Raw genomic sequence first — 27,061 nt, 5'->3', positions numbered from 1 at the left:
CGGCGATTGGCGGGGCCGGGCGTGCGGCCGGGCAGCCGTGATTGGTCGAGGGCGGGGCGGTGGTGGTGATTGGCGGGGCCGGGCTGCGCGGACACGCTGCTGTGATTGGCCGAAGGCGGGGCGGCGGCGGTTGGTACCTCGCGCAGTCAGGCCCGTGCAGCGGTTAGTACGTCTGGCGCTCAGTCCGAGAGGCGGCAACAGGAGCGGCAGCTGGAGGGCGGTTAGCGGCTTTCCCCCTTTCCCCTCCCCTCACTGCACCTTTCCTTCCCTCCCCCCATCTTACCGCCCCTTGTCCCTTCCCCCTCAGCCCTGTTCCTGAGACCGGTTTCCCCGGCGTGTGGGCACCCACTGGACCCTCACTTGTACCCGCTTCTCCTCTTCGGTCCCAACCCTTGTTCCTGGCACAGCTCCGGCCCGGTTTGCCCTGGACTCCCGGACCTGGTGAGTTTCAGTAGATACCTTCTTCTTCTCCCCCCCGCCTCCTTGTCTGGTATTTGTTGACTATGCATTTTGTGTGTGTGTGTGTTTTTTTTTCACAGAAAAAGTACAGCTTCTCTTTTCTCCCACCAGTCCGGCGGCCTGCGCTGCGCCGCGCTCCTGGGTGTGGTTTCCCCGGTGGGCCTCGGACTTTTGTGGCGTGGTCAAGGGCTGGGCCTTTTGTGCCTGCCCTCAGCCGGCGGGCCATGTGGGTGCCCAGCGGGGCGTCCTCGGGGCCGTGTGCCCACCCCTGTGCAGGTGCTGTCGCCCATCTGTCCACTCGCGAGCCCCCCGCACGCCAGTGTGGTGGTGCTGTCTGCCAGCAAGCTTTTCGCCTTGCGAATGATTTATTTCAGCCACCCTGTTCAGAAATGTTATGCACCTGGTTTTTTTTTTAAAAATCGCACAACGCCAGGTTGTAGTCCAACAGGTTTATTCGGAAGCACTGGCTTTTTCCCTGCTCCAAAAGCTAGTGTTTCCAAATAAACCTGTTGGACTATAACCATGTGTTGTGATTTTTAGCTTTGTCCAACTCAGTCCAGCATTATGCACCTGGGCCTCCTAATTTTTAGGTAGGGTCTCTACCAGTGTGCTACAAGTGTTCCTTCTCTCGAATGATACAGAAGTTTCCATTTTTACGTGGCTGCTTCAAGGCTTTCTCCTGAAGTCCTAATAGTTTGTTAAATTAGATGTTTTATGTTAGACTTGATTCTCCTCTAACATTTGGGTGCATGAATACTGGTTTAATGTTTGGCTGTATGCAAGGGTACAATTCATGCATATGACTTATAGTTATAATTTGATCAGTGTTTTGAGAGTCAATGACTACATCCTTGTAGGAACAGGAATTTTAATTTTGGTTCTTCATTAATCCTTAAAAGTAAAAATTCAGTTTGGTTGCTTGTTTATTTGAGCTGTTTTGGCAAGAAAAACTAAATCTTATAACAGACTATATAATGTATTTATAATCTACATCACTGTAGTTAGTAAGTGTTTACTGAAAATTACAGTCACCTTGTGTCTCTTTTTGTCTGGCCAATTGATGCTTCATAGTGCCAAGTGGGCTGTTTGAATTATTGAGCAAATCCTGGCAGTGTTGGTGCTTGCTTGAGGTAGTTTACATTGTCTCTTCCTTATGATTGAATGCCCTTTGCATCCAAATACCAAGTGGATTTCTTTTTCAATAAGGATTGTATGCTTTGGAAATGTTTTTTGTAACTGTGACAGAAATCAGATGTTCAGTTGGTTTGAAATCTTACTGGCATGGATGTGACCATTTCAAAAAAAGACAAGTTCTCAACTTTTTAAGTTAACTTTTAATTTTCTATCTTCATATTGGCCCTTTTTTTGAAGACTGGATCTGTGTTTGTGCTGAAATTTGTGGGAGCTTGGGTAGGTTGTTTAGCTGTAAATGTACCTTTTTGTTTTAGTTAATTCACTAACTTATGTTTCTCAATATTGTGATTAAGTATTTAAAAAAATGCAATTATGTTTATCTGCACAGTTGGCATTTATCATCAGACTTTTGGTGTCAGCTGACATTCTGTTCATGCCAGATAAGAGGCCCGAATTCATAGAATTGTGGTATGATTGTACCATAGGCCATTTGGTCAGTTGAGTGTTGTTTCTCTGAAAGAGCAATTTAAGTAATTTTATCCACTTTGCCCCATCTTTTCATTATCCTGCAGGTTTTTCTCCAAAGTTTGTACGAGTACTACTTTGAAAGTCCTGGTTGAATCTGTCTCCACCATGGTTTCAGGCAGTGTATACCAGAATCTTACATGTTGCTATGTAAGGAGGTTTTCTTCATGTTGTCTTTGGGTTTTTTGCCAATCATAGGAAACTGGTGTCCTCTGGTTCTTGACCTTTCTACTATTCATCTCTATCGACTCTTCAGGCCGCCGCCACCATCATGAGAACAATTTCTGGAACTGTTCTTTCAATACCATTTTCCAATACTTTTAAATCTTTTAAATCTTTCCTATTGTTAGGGACACAGATCTGGATAGAGTGCTCTAGTTGAAACTGAAGCTGATTTTTAAAGGTTTGCGTAAACTTCCATACCATTATATTTCTCCGTATATGTGAAACGCAGGATCTGGTACACCACCTAACTGCACTGTCAATTTACTCTGTCACCTTCAATGTTTTATGTACAAATAACTCCGGATCCCTCTACTGGAATCATAGTCATCCCGCATGGAAACGGATATTTCAGTCCAACCAATCTGTGCCAATCATAATCCTAAACTAATCCAAGGAAAGCGATGGGCCCAGACAGAGTACCAGGCTATGCATTCAGAGCATGTGCAGATCAACTGGCAGAGGTCTTCTCGGATATATTCAAGCTGCCTGTCTTTGCCTGTTTTTCCATCCCTGTGCCTAAGAAGGCTCATGCAGCATGTTTCAATGACTACCACCCAGTGGCACTAATTTCTGTGGTCATGTAGTGCTTTGAAATGCTGGTCATGGCATTAATCACCTCCAGCCTCCCTACTACTCTTGACTACTCCAATTTGCCTAACGGACCAACAGATCCATGTTAGATGCCATATCACTTGCACTCCTCCCTAGAACATCTTGACATCATGAACAGCTATGTAAGAATCCTACTCATTGACTACAGTTCAGCCTTCAACGCTACTATCTCCTCGAGACTGATCACTAAACTTAGTGATCTCAGACTAAGCCCCACTGTCTGCAACTGGATAGAGTTTCCTGACCCACAGGCCACAGTCAGTGAAGCTTGGGGACAATATTTCATCGTAACTAACACTCAACTCTGGAGCAGCACCCCTCCCCCCAGGGGTGCGTACTCAGCCCCTGCTATGTACTCACTGTATACTCATGACTGTGTCAGCAAATTCCAGATTAATGCCATTTACAAGTTCACTGATGGCACCACTATGGTTGGTCAAATCTCAGATGGCGATGAAACAGCCTACAGACGGGAGGTGTAAGACCTGGAAAAATGGTGCACTGAGAACAACCTAGCTCTCAATGCCAGCAAAACCAAGGAACCAGTTATTGACTTTTGGCAGGATATTACTCATGTCCCCCTATACGTTAACAGCACAGAGGTGGAATGAGTGGAGAGTGTCAAGCACATGGGAGTGATCATCCACAACAGGCTTTCTTGGACTCTTCATGTGGGTGCACTGATTACAAAGGTGTAACGACGTCTCTTGCTCAGGCAGCTGAGGAAATTTGACATGACGACGAATACCCTTGCCAACGTTTACAGGTGCGTCTTCGAGAGCATTCTGTCTGGATGTATCACTACTTGGTATGGTAACTGTACCATTCAAGATCGGAGACGGTTACAGAGGGCAGTGACCTCACCCCGGACAATCTCAAACGTCAGTGTCTCTGCTATAGAATCTATCTGCCAGGCCCACTGTCAAGGAAAGGCAGCATTCCTAAAGATCCATCCCAACCTGGCAATGCTTTTCCACAACCTCTACCATTGGGGAGAAGGTACAGAAGCCTGAACACGCACCAGCCGGTTTCACAACAGTTTCTATTCTTATGTTGTTAGAATACTGAATGGACACTCAAACTCTTAACATTTGCCTATACCTCTGTTTTTTGCCTCTGTTTACCTATTATTTACTATCTATGCTACTTATCTATGTGATCTGTCTGTATTGCTTGCAAGGCAAAGCTTTTCACTGTGCCTCAGTGCACGTGACAATAAATTCAATTCAACTAGTTACACCTGCCTGTGCTTAGCACGTATCCCTCAAATTTCTTCTTTGTGACCTTATCCAACTGTCTTTTAAATGTTGTTGTAACTATACCCACACCACCAACTCAAGTTCATTCCACACATGAACCATTCCCTTTTCAAAAAATAATTGCCCCTTTTTAAAACTTTTCTCCTCTCACCTTTAAAGGTAAGCACCCTAGTCTTGAAATGCCCCACCCTGCCATTCACCTTATCTATACCTATCATGATTTAGTCAACCTCTAAGGTCACTCTTCAACTTTCTACAGGCCAGTGGGAAAACATCCCAGCCTATCCACACTCTCCTTATAACTCAAAGCCTCTATTCCTGGCAATATTGTGGGAAATTTATTCTAAACTCCCACCAGTTTAATAATATCTTTCTTATTACTGGGTGACCAGAACTGGACATTATTCTCTAGAATAACCCTCACCAATGTCTGTACAACCTCAACATAACATGCCAACTCCTTTACTCCAGTCTGAGCAATGAAGGCAGTTGTGCTAGATCTTTCTTAACCACCGTATCTATGTGCTGTTAACAAATAACTACGTACCTAAACCCATAGGTCTGTCTTATTCTCCAATGCACTGCTTTTAACTTTATGCGTCCTGGCCTTGGTTTTGCCAAAGTGTAATACCCTCAGTTTTATCCAAATTAAACTTGCATCTGCCACTCTACAGCCCATTGACCCAGTGATTCACGATATCTTTGTATTTTTAGATCATCTTTCCTGTTCGCTACACCAATTTTGGCGTCATCTACAAATGTACTAACCATGCCTTATACTTTCTCATCTAAATCATTTGTATAAATAACAAACAAAAGCGGACCCAGCTCAGATCCTTGTGGAACACTGCTGGTCACAGGTCTCCAGTCTGTAATCTGCAGTCCCTTTCGAATTCTACCAAACTTGACAACCACCTGATGAAGGAGCGGCGCTCCGAAAGCTAGTGTGCTTCCAATTAAATGGGAAAGCTAAGAAGGGATTTGATAGAGGCATACAAGATGATCAGAGGACTAGATAGGGTAGACAGTGAAAGTCTTTTTCCTTGGATGATGACATCAGCTTGTACGAAGGGGACATAGTGACAAATTAAGGTGTGATAGATTTAAACAGATGTCAGAGGCAGGTTCTTTACTCAGAGTGGTAAGGGCGTGGAATGCCCTGCCTGCCAATGTAGTTAACTCAGCCACATTAGGGAGATTTAAACAATCTTTGGATAAGCATATGGATGATGATATAGTGTAGGGGGGGATGGACTTGGATTAGTTCACAGGTCGGCACAGCATTGAGGGCCGAAGAGCCTGTTCTGTGCTGTATTATTCTATGTCACAGTTTTGTCATCTGTGAACTTTGTGCTTTTGTAAAAACAAGACTCGGACCTGATGTATTAGCAAGACCAAAGCTACTAACAGATTTTTGAATGACACCTTCTAAAGTTTGCTTCAGTCCAAAAAATTCTAGTTGCCTCGACTGTTTGTCCCCTGCACAATTTTGTATCTACCCTATATGTTGCTTCTGTCCCTATTATTCTGCAAATCAACTTTGCTCATGCATTTGTCCTGCACCTCATAAAATCCTGCTTGAAAATCCATGTATAGTACTTCAATAGCTTTGCCCTCATCAATTTCCTATAGTTTGGAACCTGTTATTTCTTCTAAACAGTCAATCAAGTTAGTTAACCAGAATTTATTCTCATGTCCATGGCTTGCTTTAGTCTACACTTGTCTAAGTGTTTTAGTTTTGTTATTATTTCTCATTGTTAAATTGGGTTGTCCTGTACTTGCTGGGTTTATTCCCTGTCTTTCCTGACTTCATTGATTCAGATGTGTATACAAAGATAATATATAGTACTTTACTCTGACCTATTTTGAACTAGGTTCCTGGGAATGCAATAGGTCAGAAAGGAGGGTGGGGCGGATAGGTGGGAAGGAATATAAGTTAGACAGTTCAAAAGGGCAGCACTGAGTTGGAAGGTTGGATCTGGAATAAGGTGGGGGCAGGGGAAGTTGGGAAACTGGTTAAATCCACATTGATCCCATGTGGTTGGAGAGTCCCAAGGCAGAAGATAAGGCATTCTTCCTCCAGTTGCTGGGTGGCTAGAATTTGGCAGTGGAGGAGGCCCAGGATTTGCACCTCCTTGGAGGAGTGAGTTAAAATGTTTGGTTACAGGGTGGTATGGTTGTTTAGTGCGTGTGTCCCAGAGATATTCTCCGAACGTTCCGCAAGTTGGCATCCTGTCTCCCCAGTTTAGAGGAGACCATATCGAGAGTAATGGGCACAGTGGATGTGTGTGGAAGTCCAGGTAAATTTGTCTGATGTGGAAGGGTTCTTGGAGCCTTGGACAGAGTTGAGGGGAGGTGTGGGTGTCGGTTTTGCCCTTGCAGTGGCAGGTGCCAGAAGTGGAGGATGGGTTGGTGATGGGCATGCACCTAACAAGGGAGTTGTGGAGGGAATGGTCTCTCTGGAATGCAGATAGGTGTGAGGAGGGGTCTGTTTGTTGGTTATATAAGACGGTGTGATGTGTCTGGGGATTGGTGGGGTGGAAGGTGATGAGGACTGGATGGTTCTGTCCTTGTTGCGATTGGAGGGATGTTCTGTGGTGGAATTTGTCCTCCTGGGAGCAGATGCAGAGGAGGTGAATGAATTGGGAATAAGGGATAGTGTTTTTACAGGATGCGGGGTGAGAGGAGCTGTAGTCCAGGTAGCTGTGGGACTCGGTGGGTTTGTAGGAGTTGGCTGTGTTAAGTTGGTTGCTGAAAATGGAGTTGGAGAAGTCCAGGAAGGGAAGGGAGGTGTCCAAGAGGTCCAGGTGAACTTTGGGTGGAAGGTAATCGTGAAGTAGATGAACTGTTCAGCCTTCTTTTGGGAGCATGAAGTGGTGCAGATATTCATCAGTGCAGTAGAGGAAAAGGTAAGGAATAGTGCCGGTGTAACTGCGGAAGGTGGTCTGTTTCACGTAGCTGACAGATGCAGGAATAGCTGGGACCCATGGCTACTCCTTTTGGTCTGGAGGAAGTGGGAGGATTTGAAGAATAAATTGTTGAAGGCGAAGACCAGTTCAGCCAATCTAATGTGTGTCAGTGGAAGGGTACTGGTTGGGTCGGCAGGAGAGGAAGAAATGGGCTTGGAGCCGTCCATCATGGTGGATGGGTGTGTACAGCGGCTGGATGTCCATGGTGAAGATAAGGTTTTGGGGGCCAGGAAACGAAAGTCATGGAGGTGGAGGGCATGAGTGGTGTCCCGAACGTATGTGGGGAGTTCCTGGACAGGATGGTGTCAAGGTATGCAGAGAGAGGTTTGGTGGGGCAGGAGCAAGCTGAGACGATAAGTTGACCGGGGCAGCCAGGTTTGTGAATTTTAGGTAGGAGGTAGAACCTGACGGTGTGGGGTTCCGGGACTGAGGTTGGAGGCTGTTGGTGGGAGATCCCCTGAGGTGATGAGGCTGTGGATGGTTTGGGTGATGATGGTTTAGTGATGGAAGATGAGGTCGTGGTCAAGGGGGCGTAGGAGGAGGTGTCTGCAAGTTGGTCTTGGCTTCAATGGTGTCGAAGTTGGTGTGCCAAACTACCACTGTGCCCCCCTTCTCTACTGGTTTGATGGAGGCTGGGGTTGGAATGGAGGGAGTGGAGGGCTGTGCGTTGCAAGGATGAAAAGTTTGAGTGGGGTGAACAGGTTGAGTTTCTGGGCACGTTGTCTATTTGTTTGGGTTTGTTTAAGAATCGGCAGACTGTTTATTGGGTACCTGTTCTTCTGCCACTCCCAGGTCTTGGATGCTGTCCTGGTGTAGCTCATTTGTGGATGTTGGGATGATTTCTGTAGTTAAGTATCTGGTCTGTGTGTGTATGTCTTTCTTGTAAATGCTCGTCTGCAGTTCTCCATTAACTGTTCGTTCCACTGTGACATCTGGGAAGGGGAGTCTGTTGTCCTCCTGTTGTGAAATTTATGCCAGTAAGATGTTGATGTTGTAAGTTTCCTTAACTTGTTCTGTTTTGTGATGACAAAGGTGTCATCCATATAGTAGGAAAAGGGGAGCACCCTCAACACACAGGAGAGGAAAGCCCTAAAGGGACTCAAAAGACAAATATTGTAGTCCTACCTACAGACAAAGGGCGCAAGACCATCATCCTAAAAAGAGCAGTGTATTGAAAAGGTAAACTCACTGCTTGCAGATACAGACACTTATCAACAGGTGGCGATAGACCCGACTCCATAGCTAGAAAACTGTATCACAGTGACATTGAAGAAGCTTCGAAATTAACAAGATAGATCTCCCCCCAAAAAAATGAAACCTGATGGATCAAACACACCTCGCTTGTATGAATTACCTAAGGTAGACAAACCAGGGGCCCCCCCTCAGACCCATGGTTTCACTTCTTGGCACACCAGCATACAGACTAACAAAGGAACTCCACTGAGAACTAAAATACCTAGTAGAAGACTCGTACCACTCCATCCAAGAGTTCCTGAATGTCAGAGATCAAAATAGCAGAGGATGAAATAATAGTCTCCTTTTGATGTGACAGCAATATTCACATCAAACTGGCCAAAGAAACATTGACTGCACTACTGGACGAACCAAGAATACGTATACCAGGCAGCTTCTTCAGCAAGGACAACTTTCTTAAGCTAGTGGACCTGTGCCTCAGTATCCACTTCACCTTCAATGAAAAGACCTACAAACACAATGGAACACCCATTGGATCATCAATATCAGGCTTCTTAGCAGAAGCAGTAATGCGGAGACTTGAACGAACAGCCCTCTCTATGATCCAACCCAAACTTTTTGAGTTTGTGGATGACACCTTTGTCATCACAAAACAGAACAAATAATAAGAGGAAACCTACGATATCATCATCAACAACATCCTTACTGGCATAAATATCACAAAAGAGGAGAACAACAACAGATACCCCTTCCTAGATGTCACAGTGGGATGAACAGTTAATTGGAGAACTGCAGGCCAGTGTCTTCAGGAAAGCAACACACATAGACCAGATACTTAATTCCAGAAACAATCATCCCAACTCCCACAAATGGAATTGCACCAGGCATTATTTAAATGGGCCACAACACTGCAGCACTCAGGAACTACGTGGGGCGGAAGAAAAATACTTGTACAGCGTATTCAAGAACAATGGGTACCCAATAAACAGTCTGAATGTAAAGGATCCTATACCAACAACCAGCAAAATGAATGGCATTTACAAAATACCCTGCAAGGACTGTAACAAATGTTATATCGGACAGACATGCAGAAAACTAGCCACCAGGATACATGAACATCAACTAGCCACCAAAAGGCATGACCAATAGTATCCTTGCATACAGACTAAGAATGACAGACTACGAATGGCAGCTAAGCAGATATCAGGCATCCTGTTGGAACGAACGAGTGATCGTTGTTTTTGAATCACTCACCATTCAAAATTTCTTGTCCTTGCTCCCATTGGAGTCGTCTGGATGTTTTGGTCCTCTTAGTTCCTCAGTGTCAATTCACAAGGTTACACCATACGGTTTTTGACCCTCCTTTTTTTTTTAACCCCCTCAAAGCCCAATCCTTCAGTCATGGTGCCAACTCCTTTCTGTTGCCTTTCACCCTTCATTTGGCCCATTCTGTACTCCGCCTTCCCTTTCAGCATACCTGTTGGACCTAATCCCAATATCCCCCTTTTGTGTTGTGCTAGTTACCTCCAGCACTGGATTGGCTTCCTCTGTCCCCTTTCTTCTTCCAGAACGTTCTTTAACCTTGTGAGCAAGGCTTTGGTCCTCTTTAGTTTGTGATTGATAACATTAAGATTGTGGTCCTGACAGGAACATAGATACGGGATAGCTTTTCTATTAATGAAGTTTTTCCATTTGTCTATTTGCAGTGCTAAAATTGGTATGATGATCTGTCCTGCTGTAAATCTCATTAGTCTGTCCATTTACCTGATTATATACCAAAGTTCCCTTTGATATTTTCTCAGTGGAATACTTATTATTCCACAGTAAGTATAATTTCCATATCAATTGTCCAACCCATTTATGACCATCTTGAATGGCTTAGCTGAGTTCATGGTAACTATCATTGAGATCAGTTTGTTGTTTCCTGCTTCACTTTCCATCCATATTTCACAAAATCCACCCTACCACACTTATTCCCCCCGGGCCCCTGTCAGTTGTTGACTCTGGTCATTTGTGCAGCGAGTGATCTGCTAAGTCGCAGCTTCATCACCTTTGTCCTATTATTTATTAAAGTCATTGTCTATTACTCAAGTAATTGTCTGATATTGTTCTACATCCTATCTCCCTTGAGACCAAGGGACGTTGATTTGCATGTGCAATGCAGCCAGCTAGTTTAAGAACTAATCACCAAATTTGACAGGATCATGTCTTCTCCATTGCTATTCATGAGTCAATTTATTCTGGAATGCAAAGATAATGCCAACATTTGTTCACAAACCAGTTTCTTAACATTCCTTGATGTATTCATCCTCTACTCAAGTGCAAACAGCTAATGGACTATATTGTCACCCAAGTCTTGAGACTTTTGCTGCTTTCCTTTGCTCACTGGTTCACTGGACCACATTTTTTCCATGTTACCTGCTGTCCTAACCTGGAGTTACAATCTTCCTCCATGTTACATTCCCTCTCCTTTCTTTGAGCCAGTGTTGCTGAGGAGATTCACTAAGTGACAACTATGAGCTGTGCCTGGTTTTATCATTTTGACTTTGATAGCTTTTGGTTATGCAGTAGCTCCCTTGGACAATCTACTTCAGTCTCCATATTATCAACAGAATCTAACTCTTCCAAAACTCTGTCAGCCCTCAATCATTCACCACACAAAGTTGTACTCTATCAAGACAGCTATCTGAATCTTAGTTTGTGTCATGACTTGTTCATCCACCACAGTTATGTTTGCTGATTTAGACTTGCAAACTGGCAATGCCTGGCTTTTGAAATTCTTATTGAGTTCTATCCCTCTTACTTTGATGTCTGTTATAATTCCAGCTGCTCAAACTGTTGAGGTGTCTGCAATCTTTAATTACTCCACTGTTGGCAGCCTTGCTTTTGCTTGCCTGACCTCTAGCGCTGGAGTTTCTTCACTATATCTCCATTGTCTACTTTGGTACCTCGTAAGGTGTTCATTAAAATCTCCTACTTTGATCAAATTTTGGCCATTGACTCAGATAGCAATCTGACTCATTACTTTGAAGTAAAGTAAAAAGCTGAGTAAGTTAACTGCACAAGCTGCATTTTGTCCACTAGGTTACCAGTTAAGTTGTGTATCGGTCTTGAATGCAGATTCCATGCTGTAGTACCCTTAGTTTCACTATAAAATGCAAATCGAACCATCACAGCAATCTGACCACTGAGCTGCATTGTTCCCTTTCACGCAATGCATTTTTTTTTTGGTGTTGCTACTTTAAGCAGTGCTGTCCACATCGAAGTGCAAGTAGTGAGCCAAATTCTGCAAGTAAGATTGCTGGAATGGTGATATCTGAAAATCAGGTAATATATATATATAAGCCATACATTACCTTCCAATGTTGGAAAGACGTTGAATGTTCTCAGTCAAAAAAAATGATCAAATCTTTTCACACTAATGTGCTAGACTAAATGGGTGATGAAGATGACTGGATACATCAAAGTAGAAATTCCATCTTTGGCTGAGCTGTCTCAAATTGTGTGGAGCTGGATCAGATAAACCCAGAAGTCCTGAACTTGACCTTTGCAAGTTGTACAAGGAGATTTCATAGTCACAGGTGAGGTGCTGGAAGACTGGAGGTTGGCAAATGTGGTGTCAGAGTGGTAAAGACCAGCCAGGGAACTATAGACCGGTGGGCAAGTTGTTCGAGGGAATCCCGAGGGACAGGATATACATGTATTTGAAAAAGCAAGGACTGATTCAGGATAGTCAACATGGCTTTGTGCATGTCTCACAAACTTGATTGAGTTTTTTTTTGAAGTAACAAAGAGGATTGAGGGCAGAGTAGTAGACGTGATCTGTGTGGACTTCAGTGGGAGACTGATTAGCAAAGTTAGATCTCATGGAATACAGGGAGAACTAGCCATTTGGGTACAGAACTGGCTCAAAGGTAGAAGACGGGGTGGTGGTGGAGGGTTGTTTTTCAGACTGGAGGCCTGTGACCAGTGGAGTGCCACAAGGATCTGTGCTGGATCCTCTACTTTTTGTCGTTTACATAAATGATTTGGATGCGAGCATAAGAGGTACAGTTAGTAAGCTTGCAGATGACACCAAATTGGAGGTGTAGTGGACAGCGAATAGGGTTACCTCAGGTTACAACAGGATCTTGACCAGATGGTCCAATGGGCTGAGAACTGGCAGATGGAGTTTAATTCAGATAAATGCGAAGTGCTGCATTTTGGGAAAGCAAATCTTAGTAGGACTTATACACTTAATAGTAAGGTCCTAGGGAGTATTGCTGAACAAAGAGAGCTTGGAGTGCAGGTTCGTAGCTCCTTGAAAGTGGAATCGCAGGTAGATAGGATAGTGAAGTAGGCGTTTGGTATGCTTTCCTTTTCCCTGGAGCGTCGGAGGCTGAGAGGTGACCTTATAGAGGTTTACAAAATTGAGGGGCATGAATAGGATAAATAGACAAAATCTTTTCCCTATGGTCGGGGAGTCCATAACTAGAGGACATAGGTTAAGGGTGAGAGGGGAAAGATATAAAAGAGACCTGTGCGGCACCTTTTTCATGCAGATGGTGGTACGTGTATGGAATGAGCTGCCAGAGGAAGTGGTGGAGGCTAGTACAATTGCAACATTTAAAAGGCTTTTGGATGGGTATATGAATAGGAACGGTTTGAAGGGATATGGGCCGGGTGCTGGCAGGCTGGACGGGATTGGGTTGGGATATCTGGTCGGCATGGACAGGTTGGACCGAAGGGTCTGTTTCCGTGCTGTACATCTCTGACTTGCAGCATTTGAGAATCTGGTGTCTTAGTGATGTCACTAATATTCAAGAAGCCCAAGGGAAAGTTCTGGTTGGTCAAATTTAAATTAAATGAATAAATCTGTAATTGAATTTATCTTGCTGATGGTGTCCATGAAACTGTCGTTGTTGTAAAAACCCATCTGATTCATTAATGTGCTTTAGGGAATGGAATCTGATCTTTTTGCTCAGCCAAGGTTATACATCTGGAATAACATAGAAATTCCAGGGCAATAGGGCAATAAATGCTGACCTTATCAGTGCCCATGTGCCATGAAAAGAATATAGGGAAATAGGCTCACAAATGAAGAATTGTATAATAAAATGTAGGGTATATAGGTTGACTTAATCTTAGTAGGATGAAAGGTTGGCACAATGTAGAGAATTGAAGGGCCTGTACTGATCTCAGAGATCGGATTCTTAAAGAATGAAGGCCATAGCTGGAATAAAACAAAATGCAGCACGCACTCGTTTCAAATCTGTCCCGACTGACTGTGGCATCATAGCCTTATTGGTAGGCCACTGGAAGAGCACATTTCTTGCTTCTGTGGAGTTAGTCACTTGTATAAGTGGATTAATTGAGGTTGACCCTACTCCTAGCCAAAATCCATTTTCTAGAAAGCAACTGTGTGGCTTGGCTGTCATAATTTAGAAATCGATGGCTAGAGCAAGCGTCTAAATTTTGTCAAGCTTCTATGATGCAGATCAACTGTAGCCATCTGATAAGAAAAAAAGTTGAGACTTTACACTGCTCATGTCTGAAAAATTGTCTCTTCAGTTATACTATTTCTCGGAGACTTGTTCATTATCTACAGGCTGCTGTGCTGCCTAACTTGACACAGTCTATGTTTGCCTCGTGATCTTGGCAAGTGTAGTTGTCTATTTTGAGGCATCTCATATAATTTGTTATTCTATTCAGTTTACATATTTTTAAAAAGCACAATTGCCGTTCTTGGTTTTGCACATTGGTTAAGTCAACTTAGTTACCTCTCATTTGCCTCCGTTATTGCTCAGAATTGTTTTTTGTTATCAAAATTTTTTCAAAAATTGAATGCAAATTGATCCTCTTCTTTCAAAACAGTTCTCATCAGCATTTCTTACAGTAAAAATAGCAGTTAAAATAATTTATATTAAATTTGATAACTTTTTAAAAGTGTTTGAATGGGTTCCTGATATCACTGAGAATGTGTATAGGATAAAAGTTGGTAGGGAAAGCGTTAAGTTCTGAGTTTTGTGAAATGAAGTTCAGCTGAGCATGAATCAGATCAGGTACAATTAACAATGGGGTGCTGGTGGCAAAGGTAATGCGTTAACATTATTTAGAGCCATTTAACAATATTGGGAGCATTCGGCTTGCGAGGTCAGCTAACAAGGGGAAAAGTATCCATTGTATGAATCCAGTTAACAAGGATAGGAACATTCATTGTATAATAGTAAAAGGATTGGTCTCTGCTATTGATACTCCTTGATTATAAGGCACCCAATTGATATGCATGTTGCCTTATCTAGATGCTCCTTCCTGTAAAGTGATTATATAGTTCACTGAGAAACTGTTCTTCCAGAGAAGACTGTGAACTCATGTCTCTGTGCACATGGGTGATTGTTCTCTCTCCCTCCAGAGCCCAGAATAAAACTGAGGAGGTAAAACTACTGTATGAGCGTTTTGCTTCGACTGAGGTGGGGGAAACCGGACGACAACTGGTATTAACCATGAGGATTTGCTGACCAATCAGTTGTATTCATCAATTATTCATATAAATGGCTCAAATACAATACCCATGTGTTTATTTGAGCATAATAGCCATACTGATGTTTACCAGTTTGTTACTCTGGATACTTTTGTTACATTTATTATCTTTTACTTCAGATTGTTGCTTCAGTCCTTGAGGTATGCAGTGTTCTTTTATTCACTCAGTTGAAGGATATTGAGCATAACCTTTGTTTCTGCTTATGGTTATGAGTTACATTGTGCCTGTGTTTGACTTTGTGGAAAACACTTCAGCTAGGTTCTGGCATGAAATGATCAAAAAGCCCAGTAAGTAGATAAATGGACAGGACCACTCACTATAGCAGCTGCAAACCTTTTCCAGCAGTGCCTTTTAATGCTGAATGAACTGGGTCTCCTGGCCTAGGTAGGGACACTACTGCACTGCAAGACCCCAGCATTTAATGCCAGTTTTTAACTACGGTGGTGCAGAGTGGTATCTGGAGCTTTGCAAGACTTCTGACTGAGCAGGAATGAGGATATGGTTCCAAATCAGCATTCATGGGAAACAACCATGAAGGTTGTAGGAATGGAATTTAGTCAAGCTGAAGTTCTTTTGTAAAAGTATATTCCATTCAGGGGAAGACTGGGGTGATGCATGCAAAATTCTGCAAATGTTAGAGCTCTGAAATTTAATAAACACTTGAAAAATTTCAACTTAAAAGTTTCTAGGGACCCGGGAAGGAAGCAGTAGGCATAGCATAGCAAACACTTGGAGACAACAGAGGAAGTGAAGGTTGACTTAATTGGAGTGCATATAATCTATTTCTGTAGTGATAAGTGGAAAAGATATCATGACCATGATACTTAAGATGGTTACTTTTAATCTTATACAGCCTTTCACAACCTAGATGTCCCAAAATACATTTGAAGTGTAGTCATTGTTTTTATTGCACAGCATATAATTCAACAGTGTGATTGTGACTAGATGTTCTGTTTTTGTGTTTTTGAGGGATAAATACTGACCAGGATATGGAGATAACTTCCCTGCGCTTTGATGCTTTCTGTATTGGAGATGGTAACCTTCGATCATCATATCTGCTGTATCTCATGCATTATAAGGAAGATTAATTTGTGCAATTTTATATAAATACTATTATAATTTAAAATCTCTCTACTGTGTATTTTAGTTTAAAATTATAAAAACAAATTATTTTCACAAGCTTATGTGGAGCAAACATGAAGTATAATGAGCTCATGTGTTTGCACTCAGGATATGTGTAACTGTGCATAATTGTTTTTAAGCAGGACATTTACCATGATTACATAAGATGAATAGCTGTAAAGTAATATTGAGTTTAAGAAAAATATTTGATTAGGCCCTAAAATACAGTTGGCATTTTATGTTGCATACCTAATTCCAAAATGAGTAACTGTAGATTGGCATTTGCGCCTGTGAATATTGCTAGAGATAAACTGAGACCCTTATTAGAATACGTGATTTTCGACATTCATACTGGAAAGCATCTTCATTCAGCTTGTAAGGAATTCACCATGCTTTTTGACCTCTTGTTTTTGTCGTCATTCTATTCATGTTAGGCAGCTGTAAGTTGGATAAATTCCTGTGGTGCTTTTAGGTCTTTGTCAGTTGTGCTGCTAAAATCAAAATGCAAATACTGAATATAATACAGCTAGTACAACTAACGTCATTTCAGGAAGATTGAGTTCAATTAATTATTACTCTTTGAGAAGAAATTGGTTGTTTTGTCTCAGTTTGATTTATCAGGTAACTGGAAAACCAAATGATGTAGCTTAGTGCTGTTTGCAGAATTTTTGAATAAATTTCCATATGGAAGCCTGTTACTGGCTGAAGGCAAGAGTTCAGATAAAACTGAAATGAAATTTCAGGCTGGTGTGAACTTTGCCCACAGTCTGTGAAGGCCCTTTTTTGATTTCCACAACTGACTTGCTTTACACTGAGTTTTAGCATCTGGACAGCTGAATGAGAAGCCAGCCAGATTTTCTAGAAGATTCAGTTAATGAATATGCAGATCATTGGCTGTTGTAATTTCAAAGGTGTAAGAGATGTGCGAAATGTTCAGCTTTTGAATGACTTTGGGTAAACTGAATTGTTTAAGCATTTCAATGGAAGGCTAATTAAATTATTGGAATTACTGCGTTTAATGTACTTTTTAAAGGGATTTGGGAGGGTGGCATACACTTGGTTTTGTTTAATTTGACCTTGTGATTTTTGCAAAATTAAATTCTTTTACATATACAAATATCTCTCATGCTAACTGCATGGAAGTGCTAATACATTTTAGAAACTCAGCTATCCCATTGACTTTTGCTGTGCGTGATCAGGTTTTTCCCAAATTTGGCACAAATAAGGATGGTAGATCAATTGTGGTAAAAGTCTGCTTAAACTTTGGAGTTTCAAAATATTGCATCTGTCTCTTGCAACATTTAAATATGTCTGCAGCCTGTCCACCTGGAAGTCAGGAACTTAGATTAGATTACTTAGTGTGGAAACAGGCCCTTCGGCCCAACAAGTCCACACCGCCCCGCTGAAGCGCAACCCACCCATACCCCTACATTTACCCCTTACCTAACACTACGGGCAATTTAGCATGGCCAATTCACCTGACCTGCACATCTTTGGACTGTTGGAGGAAACCGGAGCACCCGGAGGAAACCCATGCAGACACGGGGAGAACGTGCAAACTCCACACAGTCAGTCGCCTGAGGCGGGAATTGAACCCAGGTCTTTGGCGCTTTGAGCCAGCAGTGCTAACCACTGTACCATGGTGCTGCCCACAACTTAATGTACATTTAATGCCTGTAGGAAATATGCTGTTGCTGTTGTACTATGGTACATGTTCAGAGTTTATAGATGAATTCATTGAACATTTTAAATAGGGACCAGTTAATTCCTTGCTTTGTTTTCACAAGCTCTGACTTCCAAGTTGACATCTGAAGTTGGATTGCACCTTGCTGATTTGTCAGCAAGCAAATCTTGTTCTGTTATCATTTCAATTGTTGACAGCTGGATTACCATTTACCTGACTTGGAGACTATAAAGTGAGGATGCATTTGATTGATCCCTTGTTTCCATCGTTCTGTGATGTATTTGCAAATTGGGTTGATTAGATTCTGGAATTCAGAAGAGCGTGGTGTGGCCTCACTGAACATAAGATTCAAAAAGGGATTGATGAGAGAGTTTCCCAATGGCTGGGCAATGTAGATCATGGGATCAACCTTGGGAGAAGAGATCACTCATTGGAATGAAATGAGAAATTACTTAATGGTTGTCCATCTTTAGGCATTAAGATATTTGATCTCTGGGACACTAACGGTGGAACAATCAAAGCTAAATTTGAGATGGCGATCATCCCATGATTGTTGAATTGCAGAATGGGAATTTTTGGCCAAATAGTGTCTTTCTCCTATTTCTTGCGTTCTTTTGGTGAATATAAAAATCTTTATTCAAGAAAAGTGGCTGATTGCTGTTAAATTAAGCAGCTATAATTGAATGCAACAATCTATTTTCAGCTGCAATTCCTGATTTTGTTTTAAATGGATACAATAGTCTATAATGAAAGCAAATAAGTTAGCATTTTGGATGTGAATCTTTCATCGAAGCTGGGTGAGCTTGTAGTTGAGCATGTTTGAGGGGAAAGCTGTGCAGCTCTAAATGATGCATGTGAAAAGCAGGAGATGGTAAATGGCAGAAATGGGATCGAAATGAGACCCTGGCCGCATATTGAAGAAAAATCAAAAGATACGTTAACTGTTTGAAGCACGTTGACAGTGGATTTGGTTTACCCCCAGTTCCTGGGGCGTCGGCTCATTCTGTGCTTCAAATCTCTTTTTAATTTTCATTTTCTCATGGTACTGCCACCTATCATTTAGCCATGTTCTACTTTCCAGTGCAGATCTTGTGTATCGTCCCTTTTCATTGCTGCTTTCCTTTTCCTTCATAAATTTTTGTCTTGACTTTGGACTATATCAGAACATTGCACAGTGCGTATAGTTCTTGAGGTTCAAGGAGTCAGTGGGTATGCGGGAAAGTGGGAACAGGATACTGAGTTGGATGCTCAAGCAGCTGAATGAACTCTTATTTTCAGTTTCTATGTTGGGAATTGTTAGAAAGTTAACTTGTTTTTAAGGGTAGAACAGTGATCCAAATGGATCAAAATCTTTTGATAGGATGTTCATTTTTAGTTGTTTGAATGTTATTTTACAACAAGGTGAAGAAAAGCTAATTGGCCATCTATGTATTTTTCCTTCAAGTCTGTCTTTCATTGTTGCTTTCTGTTGATCTAGCGAACCTCCGGCCTGGTGGTTAGTGCTCCTTTACATGTTGGCCATGTAATTGAATGGTGTGCAGGCAATAGCTTAAGACCCCCATTTTTGTTAAAAAAAAAAAGTGGTTTCTCAGTTTTACCTGCAGCAGTATTCTTTGTTATGTCAGTCACAAGATTGAGTAGTCATTAAATTTTAGTTTTTGCTTGATTTTTAATTTGTGCTAGATATTAGCTATATTGCAGTTTTTTTTATTGCTAACATCTAGCAAGTCAAGAACCTTGAATATTGAGCAGAAACAGATGGAGCTGAAAATGTGTTGCTGGAAAAGCGCAGTAGTTCAGGCAGCATCCAAGGAGCAGGAGAATCGATGTTTCGGGCATGAGCCCTTCTTCAAGAAGGCTTATGCCCGAAACGTTGATTCTCCTGCTCCTTGGATGCTGCCTGACCTGCTGTGCTTTTCCAGCAACACATTTTCAGCTCTGATCTCCAGCATCTGCAGTCCTTACTTTCTCCCAGAAACAGATGGAGATCCATTTCGACCTTGAGCTAATTTAATGTGAATCTCTAAGCTGGCATTTGGGAGAATCAGATCTTTCCCCTTTGTATTGATAGCTGTAGTCTTTTCTTGCTCGTAATGCCGCCATCTTGTAATATTTGGAAGATGTCAGGGTGAGGCCCTATTTTGCATGGATTTGTTAATTAATTGCAAGACACCAGACTACTGTCTTCCCTTTGCTGAAGGCATTTGTTTGGGAGAGGGCACAATTGAGGCTTTGTTTTTGTAATTTGTGTTCAAATAGGAATTCTTTTGTGCACTGTTTGTTGGAATCATGATTGCCTTTATGGGTAATCATGTGGATGTAAAATTATCTTGGAAGGACTATTGACATTGTTTTTGTTTTCCCTGTGCCAGGTAATCTGATGCTGAAATTTACACAGTGCAGTGCATGTAGGGGATATTTCAGTTGATAGCATAGCAATCATCAGTGTTGCTTTATGTTGTACAAATTACTGTAAAACTTTCTATGCAGAATTTTATATAAGCTCGAATTTTTATAACTCTGTAATGTACTGCAATATATTAAAAATTTCAGTTAAAGGAGCAACCTTTTAGCTGCTGTATTATAAACTCACTGATTTTAAATGTGTAGGAGTGTGGTACTGGAAAACATAGCCAGTCAGGCAGCATCTGAGGAAGAGAACAGTTGATATTTTGAGCATGGAATGAGGAATCAGGAATGAGGGGGTGGCTCAAAGGGGCTGAGAGATAAGTGGGGAGGGGGGAGCTGGGGGAAGCTAACTGAGAATGTGATCGGTTGGTGAAGGCAATAGGTCGGAAAGGAGGGTGGAACTGATAGGTGTGAAGGAAGTTGGACAGGTAGGATAGTTCATGAGGGCGGTGCAGAGTTGGAAGGTTGGATCTGGAATAAGGTGAGGGGAAGTGAGGAAACAGGTGAAATCCACATTGATCTTTTGAGGTTGGAAGGTCATGAGGTGTTCTTCCTCCAGCTATCTGGTGGCTAGAGTTTGGCAGTGCAGGAGGCCCCAAACTTGCATGTCCTTGGCGGAGTGGGAATGTTCAGCCACAGGGCGGTGGGGTTGTTTAGTGCGTGTCCCAGAGATGTTCTCTGAAACATTCCGCAAGTTGGTGTGGTGTCGCCTCTCCCCAATGTAGAAGAGACCATATCAAAATCTGCAATCCTCACTTTCTCCTAGTTAATTTTAAATCTGGGACATTGTAAGAACCTGTAAATGCAAGTTTCATAATCATGCTTAAGTGCTGTAACAAAAGTCACCTTGATGAGTAAAAATGGTTTCTCATTTACAGAGAATTCACATTGTGGTGGATTCTGGATAATTGTACCACTTAGGGTGAAAGTTTTGTTTCATACAAACTTAATGTTAAAAATACAATATTTGGCATTCTTGTCAGATGCAGACTATTCAGATTCAAGGTTTCAGGCTCAAATAGTTACAAGTGTCTGCAAATCATGACTCAGGTTTCCGCAGTGTGCTGTTTCATGTACCCTTTGTGGTCAATGTGAAGGTGTACTAATGCATTAGCTGAGGGAAGATAGATGGTAACGGTGCTAATCAGGTTCACCTTCTTTATGGCATTACAAACTATATAGTACAAGGCTTATAAACTTAGTTTTAGGTGCAATGTTTTCAAGTACCCTGAATTAGTCTGCCTTCAAATAGTATTGCTGTTTCTTGATCTCTCAATTTAAACGCATTTCAATCTTTAATGATTTTATTGTGGAATTTGTGTAATCCTGGTGTGACCCAGAACCTATTTCTGTTCCCATTGCATACTTTCAAAATCATTACCCTCCATTTCTGGCTCCCTCCTGCTAGTGAGATAGGGCAACCTCAGGGATGATGTGTAGTTGTGTAACATTTTGGTAGGGTATAAGTTTTGAGGCTGTTGCTTGAATAGCTCCCCAAAGCAGGGGGCCAGTTCACAGATGTTTGAATGCAGGGCTTTTGCAAGGTCACCTGCTTTGTGCGTGCCTTTTAGGTTCTGTTTCAGTTCCCAAGTCATTGCAAAGTGGATTGTCTGATTTGATTTTCTCACTTCCAAGCAATTAATACATTGAGTTGATTTGTGGTTTAACCATTTTCATGGCTCGTCTCAACAAGTACTGTAGGCTTCTTCCTGATTAGGCCATTACTGAACAAGCTGGAATTTAGCAAATCAATAATTTGACTGTCACTGCCACAAGTATCAGGTTTTGTTAGCTATTCTTTATTCTACCTCATAACACCTACCTTTCTTTAATGATTGGATGCTGAAACAGTTTGTCCGATTTGGAAATTTGCATTTTAAGCAATGATTTGCGTTCAAATTGGTTTCAGGATATCCAGTTCTTCCTATAGTTACAGCCCACTTAGAAGCAGTACTGTATAAAGAGATGTGATTATCATTGAGTTACTTTTCCATTTATTTCTTGGCCTCTGTAAATGATACCTGAAAAGCAAGATGAAGTTTCAACCTTTCAATTAATGTCACATTCCCAAGGAAAAAGCCGATGATACAGTTTTAGCAAATTGGAAGTTCCCTTCTGATGGCCAAGGCATTTCCATGGTAGCTGAATGCGTCCTTTTGTTTTCACAGCTTACAATATCAGACATGGAGCCATTTTTAGATGCAGCAGTTGTGCCTGCCTATGAAGTGTTTGTGTTCAGTTAGCTGTGGAAAAACCCTGCAAAAAGCTTCTAAGCATAAATAGCATGCCATCGCAAACTATAGTACAAAGCATGGTTTGTAAATCACTCATAGTGTAAATTTAGTTTTAGGTGCAATGTTTTCAAATACAGTACACTGAATCAGTTAGTCTTCAAATAGTTTTGCTGTTTCCTTATTAATCTCAATTTTTATATGCATTTCAATCTTTAATGTTTTTGTGTAATTTGTCACTTGTTTCCCTTTGCTGTAATCGGGTGTTGTATCTAGCTTTTAATTGATTTCTATTGAACTTTAGTCGTCATTTCATCATGTAATAAAAAAAAAATGGCATGGATAATTTACCAAACCACCTATGTCATCAACTTTCAATTAAAAGTTACTGCATCTTGATCATTGTGATCTTGAAAACAAATATTTCCTTTCTTGATTTCTCTGGAAGTGGTCCTCAGTCAAGGTAATACCATTTGTCCCTTGAAAACAACAAATGCTGGAGACTAAAGTGTGTCAGCATCCACGGAGAGAACAAGCTAATGTTTTGAGTCTAGATGACTGACTCATCAAAGCTGAAGTTTAGAGGGGCGGAAATACCATTAGAAAATTGGAAAATATTTCTTGGAGTCTGAAGATGCTTGTTTTGTTATTTTAATTGTCCACCCAATATTTAGATGGATAAGTGGCCAGACAGCAAGCTTTGGTCTAATCCAGTTGTCAAATTGCTTGACTGTCTTTAGAATGGTACCTCATTTTCACATTGGCTTGGTGCTGTACCTGGGATGTTGTGTTGACTGAATCCAGGCTGGTCTCCTAGTTTCACATCGCTGGTAGAGTGAGGGTATGCCAGGCTCTCAGGTAAGTCTGATTGTGGAGGAGTAGAAACCTACTGTTGAAGGCCCACAGTTTTTCAAAGAATTATAAGACAGGAATTTAGCCCATTGAATTGCTCTGCTCTTCAGTAATCAATACTCATATGATCCCCAATACTGATTTATTTCCCATAACCCTTCATTTGCTGACCTGTTCATTTCAGAATTGAATGTATTTGACAACACTGTCTAGGCACATAGTACCCTCTGATTTGATGTCCTCTGTCCTAGACTTTCCAAAGCAAAACAACCTTTCTGATGTAGCCTGTCAAGTCTCCGAGAAATGTATATTTCAATAAGGCTGCCTCTCATTCTTCTAAATTTCAGTAAATTCAGGCCCAATTTAGTTAACCTCACCTCATATGATAATCCCTCTAAATTAGAGATTAGATTACTTAGTCTACCCTTGATTAACCTAATTTAACTTTCTGTGGACCGCCACCAAAAATTATTGCTTATTTGTGTTTGAGCTTTTGTGGCTTATGCATACGGATCCCAAATCCCTCTTCTGTAGCTTCCTCCAGCTTTTCTCCATTTGGGCGGCACGGTGGCACAGTGGTTAGCACTGCTGCCTCACAGCGCCAGAGACCCGGATGTTTCCACACTGTAATGTAATCTAATGTAATGTAATCTAAAAAAAATAATATTCAGTTCCATGGTTTCCTACATTACATTCCATCTGCCAAGTTTTTGTCCACTTGTTTAACCTTCAATATTCCTCTGTATGTGGTTATCCTACCACTTGCCTTTACACCTATTTGTCATTTGCTAACTTTACTGTAGTACATTCACTCTTTAAATTCAAGTCATTAATATGTACTGTAATTGTGACCCCAGCACAGATCCATTTGACACTCCACTAGTGATTGGTTGCTATCCTCAAAATGACCACCTTATCCCAATTCCTCCTTCTATTAGCCAGTTACTTATCCATGCTAATGTACTGTGTCCATTATAGACTCTGTCTTAATAGTTAAGTAGCATTGTGTGGTACATTCTCTTTTGGGAATCAAAATTATATGCATTCACTGCGTTAGAGTGCCACAAACATGCAGGGTATACGCAGTTTGAAGAGAAGACTTTCCCTGTGCTGTGACTGCAGGCGAGTGTTGTACTAATTTTATTCGATATGTCTGTGGTAGATGGATTGATGAGTGAGTGAGTGAAATTGGGCTTTTCTCTTGATTCTAACACCATCTACCATTGTCTTCGTCTTTCTTTCAGAGCTTGATGGTGCTCCTGATGGTACTGATTTTTTCCATCCAGAGTACGCTGTGATAGGTGACAATCTGAAGGAAGTTGTTTGACTGTTTTATTCAAGTGAAATCAGGAATCCTTTCTTTTCCTCCACAAGCCAGTGTAAATTTTACTCCCTCCCCTTACCTCCATTGGTTCATTAGGTGTCTTGAGAGCGATGCAAATGTTTTGGAGGGTGAAGTTATTAAAGGATGTGGTCATGCAAACTAATTGTAATCTAATTAAATGGCAATAGAGGTTCAAGGCTAAATGATCCCTGTTGTTTATGCATTCCGAGGCACTTCTGGTTGAATGACAATTTGAACAGTTTTTTTTCTGATATTTAAGTTCTGAGCACTCATTTTTCACTTGTGATGATTTTACTCCTGGAGGCGATTCTGGGACAGAGGCCAACATGTGGAGGTAGTGGGGCTTCGTGTTCTGAAGCCTGGTGGGCATGGACTCAGTGGGGAAAAAAAACGACTATAACATGAGTACCTTAAAGGCATTTTTATTATCATACTGCACTTTTTCTAAACTCTGTACTCCCCATGTTTGGTTTTTAAAACAATTTCAGTTCTGTAACAACACCCAGGTACCCTAAGATGGCGTCAAGGCACATTACAAACTTTACACTGCACTCATTTGAGTCTGTGTGATAAGTTATTTTCGTTCTAAAAGTTTAAATTGTATTGCTAAGGGAGAAGAACAAAATTCCGGAGGGATATTTGTTATTGGGTCCATGTTGTGAAACTTAGCTGTGCTTCCTGTGAGAGCAACCGCTTATTCCCCCTCACCCACCCAGTGTAATTGGATGTCACACCCACTTTCTACGATGCTGAAAGGCATTGTCTATATACAGAGATCTCATTGTAATCAGTAGAGTGACAGCTTTTACAGAGCCAATTTAAAAGAAAGTTTGTCGTCTTGAATATAGAACAGTGCTTTGTATTTAAACTGTACCTATCTTACACACTATTTTAACTCTCTTGCCTGGATTCTTCCTTGGGAGGTGGGGGGGATTGCCTTTCCCAGCGATGGTATGGAGAGGCTGACTTTCCTGACAGAACAGATGTGTGGCAAGTAATTAGAGGTCAGAGACCTGAAGGTTTGTGTACAAGTCATAAACTTGGAGCAGATGAGAGAGAAAGGTACATGGGATCCTGTGATTGATTAATTGAGCTCAAAAGCAAATCCTTTTATGAACTGGATTGGTATATGTAGTTGAGGGCACCACACTGGAAGGATGCATAAGCTTTAGAGCAGTTGTAGACAAGGTTCCTGAGAATTTTTTAGTTGAGGGATTTCAACTTTGTGAGCACTTGGAGAAGCTACAGTTTGCAGAGAAGGTTAAGATGACATTTTAATAGAGACATTCAAAATAAGGGGTCTGAACAGGTTTACCAGGGAGTTCTTCCAATTAGTGAAAGGTCATAAGCCCAAGAATATTGATTTAAGGTGATTGACAAAAGAAGCAGTGCTAAGATGGGTAAATCGTTTTTCTTGAACCTAGTGATTGTTTACGATCTGGAATGTGCTGCAAGCGATTGTAGTGGGGGGAGTGCTTCAATCATTCTTAAATGAAAATTGTACAAATTTTGGGAGAGAGATCTGACAGGTATGTAGGGATAAGGCAATGGAACGGCAGCTGATTGAGTTGGTGCTAACCATTTGTGATTCTTTCAAATTGGGTGTCATCTATTGGCAAATTTAAAAACCAGACTGTTTGGCATAAGAGCAGAACAGAAAATAGCATTGTGGTTTGTGTTCCAGGATGTGTTTTGCTGATTGGAAGAGTTATCCCATGTCATAGGTAACAAAAGTAAACACTCAAGTTAATAAATGTCAACTTTTGTCTTGCTTACACTTTCAAAGTTCATTTTTGGTAAATTGAGACTGATAATTTCTAGTTTAGCTGATGCCCTTTGAAATACTTGGGTAACCTCTTGCTGATTAGTCTGAAATTTCCTGATCCAATGTTCCAGTCCAACACCATATTCTCAATGTGGAGTACATGACACCATGAAAACATATTTTAAAGGAATGCTCCTTAAAATCCCTTTTTTTTATTTTGTTGACATAAACTGCAATCTCATGGCCCTGTGCAGTATGTTAAAGGTCCATGGCAGTATTTTGAATAAAGTAGTGAGTTGAAGTTCTTCCTCAATCACACCCAAAGTATCTTGTTTCATGGGTCTTCACGGTGTTCATCTGCTTTAATATGGACAGTACAGTACTTTAGATATAACTCTGAAATTGCATTAAAATATAGAATGCACTATGTAAATATTGTAGTTTGCTTTGGTGGTGGGAGGCAGGAATCTTAAATTGTCTTGTGGTAAATTATCCTGTTTAATTTCCACCATAACTGAGTTTGTGATAGCAATGGATTATCAAATTGAAACAAATAAGGACAATTAAAATACCTAAAATTCATTATTGTTTTGAAATCTGTGGCAATACACCCTTGCTGATAAGTTTCATTCATGAAATATTGTGCAATCAATCCTACCTGGCAGGTTGATTATGTATAAATATCGCAATCCTGTTCCAGTCAAGAAATTGTCTTGGTGTTCTGGCCAGCATTTGTTTCTTCAGTATGATCAAGGT

General features: G+C 41.3%; 1 protein-coding gene across 21 annotated transcripts in view; it reads left to right on the top strand.

Annotated features, from left to right (window-relative positions):
* Positions 1-263: 263 nt before the first annotated feature.
* Positions 264-27,061, top strand: part of pcbp3 (poly(rC) binding protein 3) — a 149,390-nt gene continuing 122,592 nt past the window's right edge. For all 21 annotated transcript variants that reach the window (XM_043693192.1, XM_043693188.1, XM_043693193.1 and 18 more), the window contains exon 1: positions 264-441. The gene's annotated coding sequence lies outside the window, so the exon portion shown is untranslated. The remainder of the gene's footprint in view (positions 442-27,061) is intronic.

This window comes from Chiloscyllium plagiosum, chromosome 7 (assembly GCF_004010195.1).
Source record: "Chiloscyllium plagiosum isolate BGI_BamShark_2017 chromosome 7, ASM401019v2, whole genome shotgun sequence".
In the NCBI taxonomy this organism is placed as follows: Eukaryota; Metazoa; Chordata; class Chondrichthyes; order Orectolobiformes; family Hemiscylliidae; genus Chiloscyllium; species Chiloscyllium plagiosum.
This window is presented reverse-complemented; position numbering and strand designations above follow the sequence as displayed.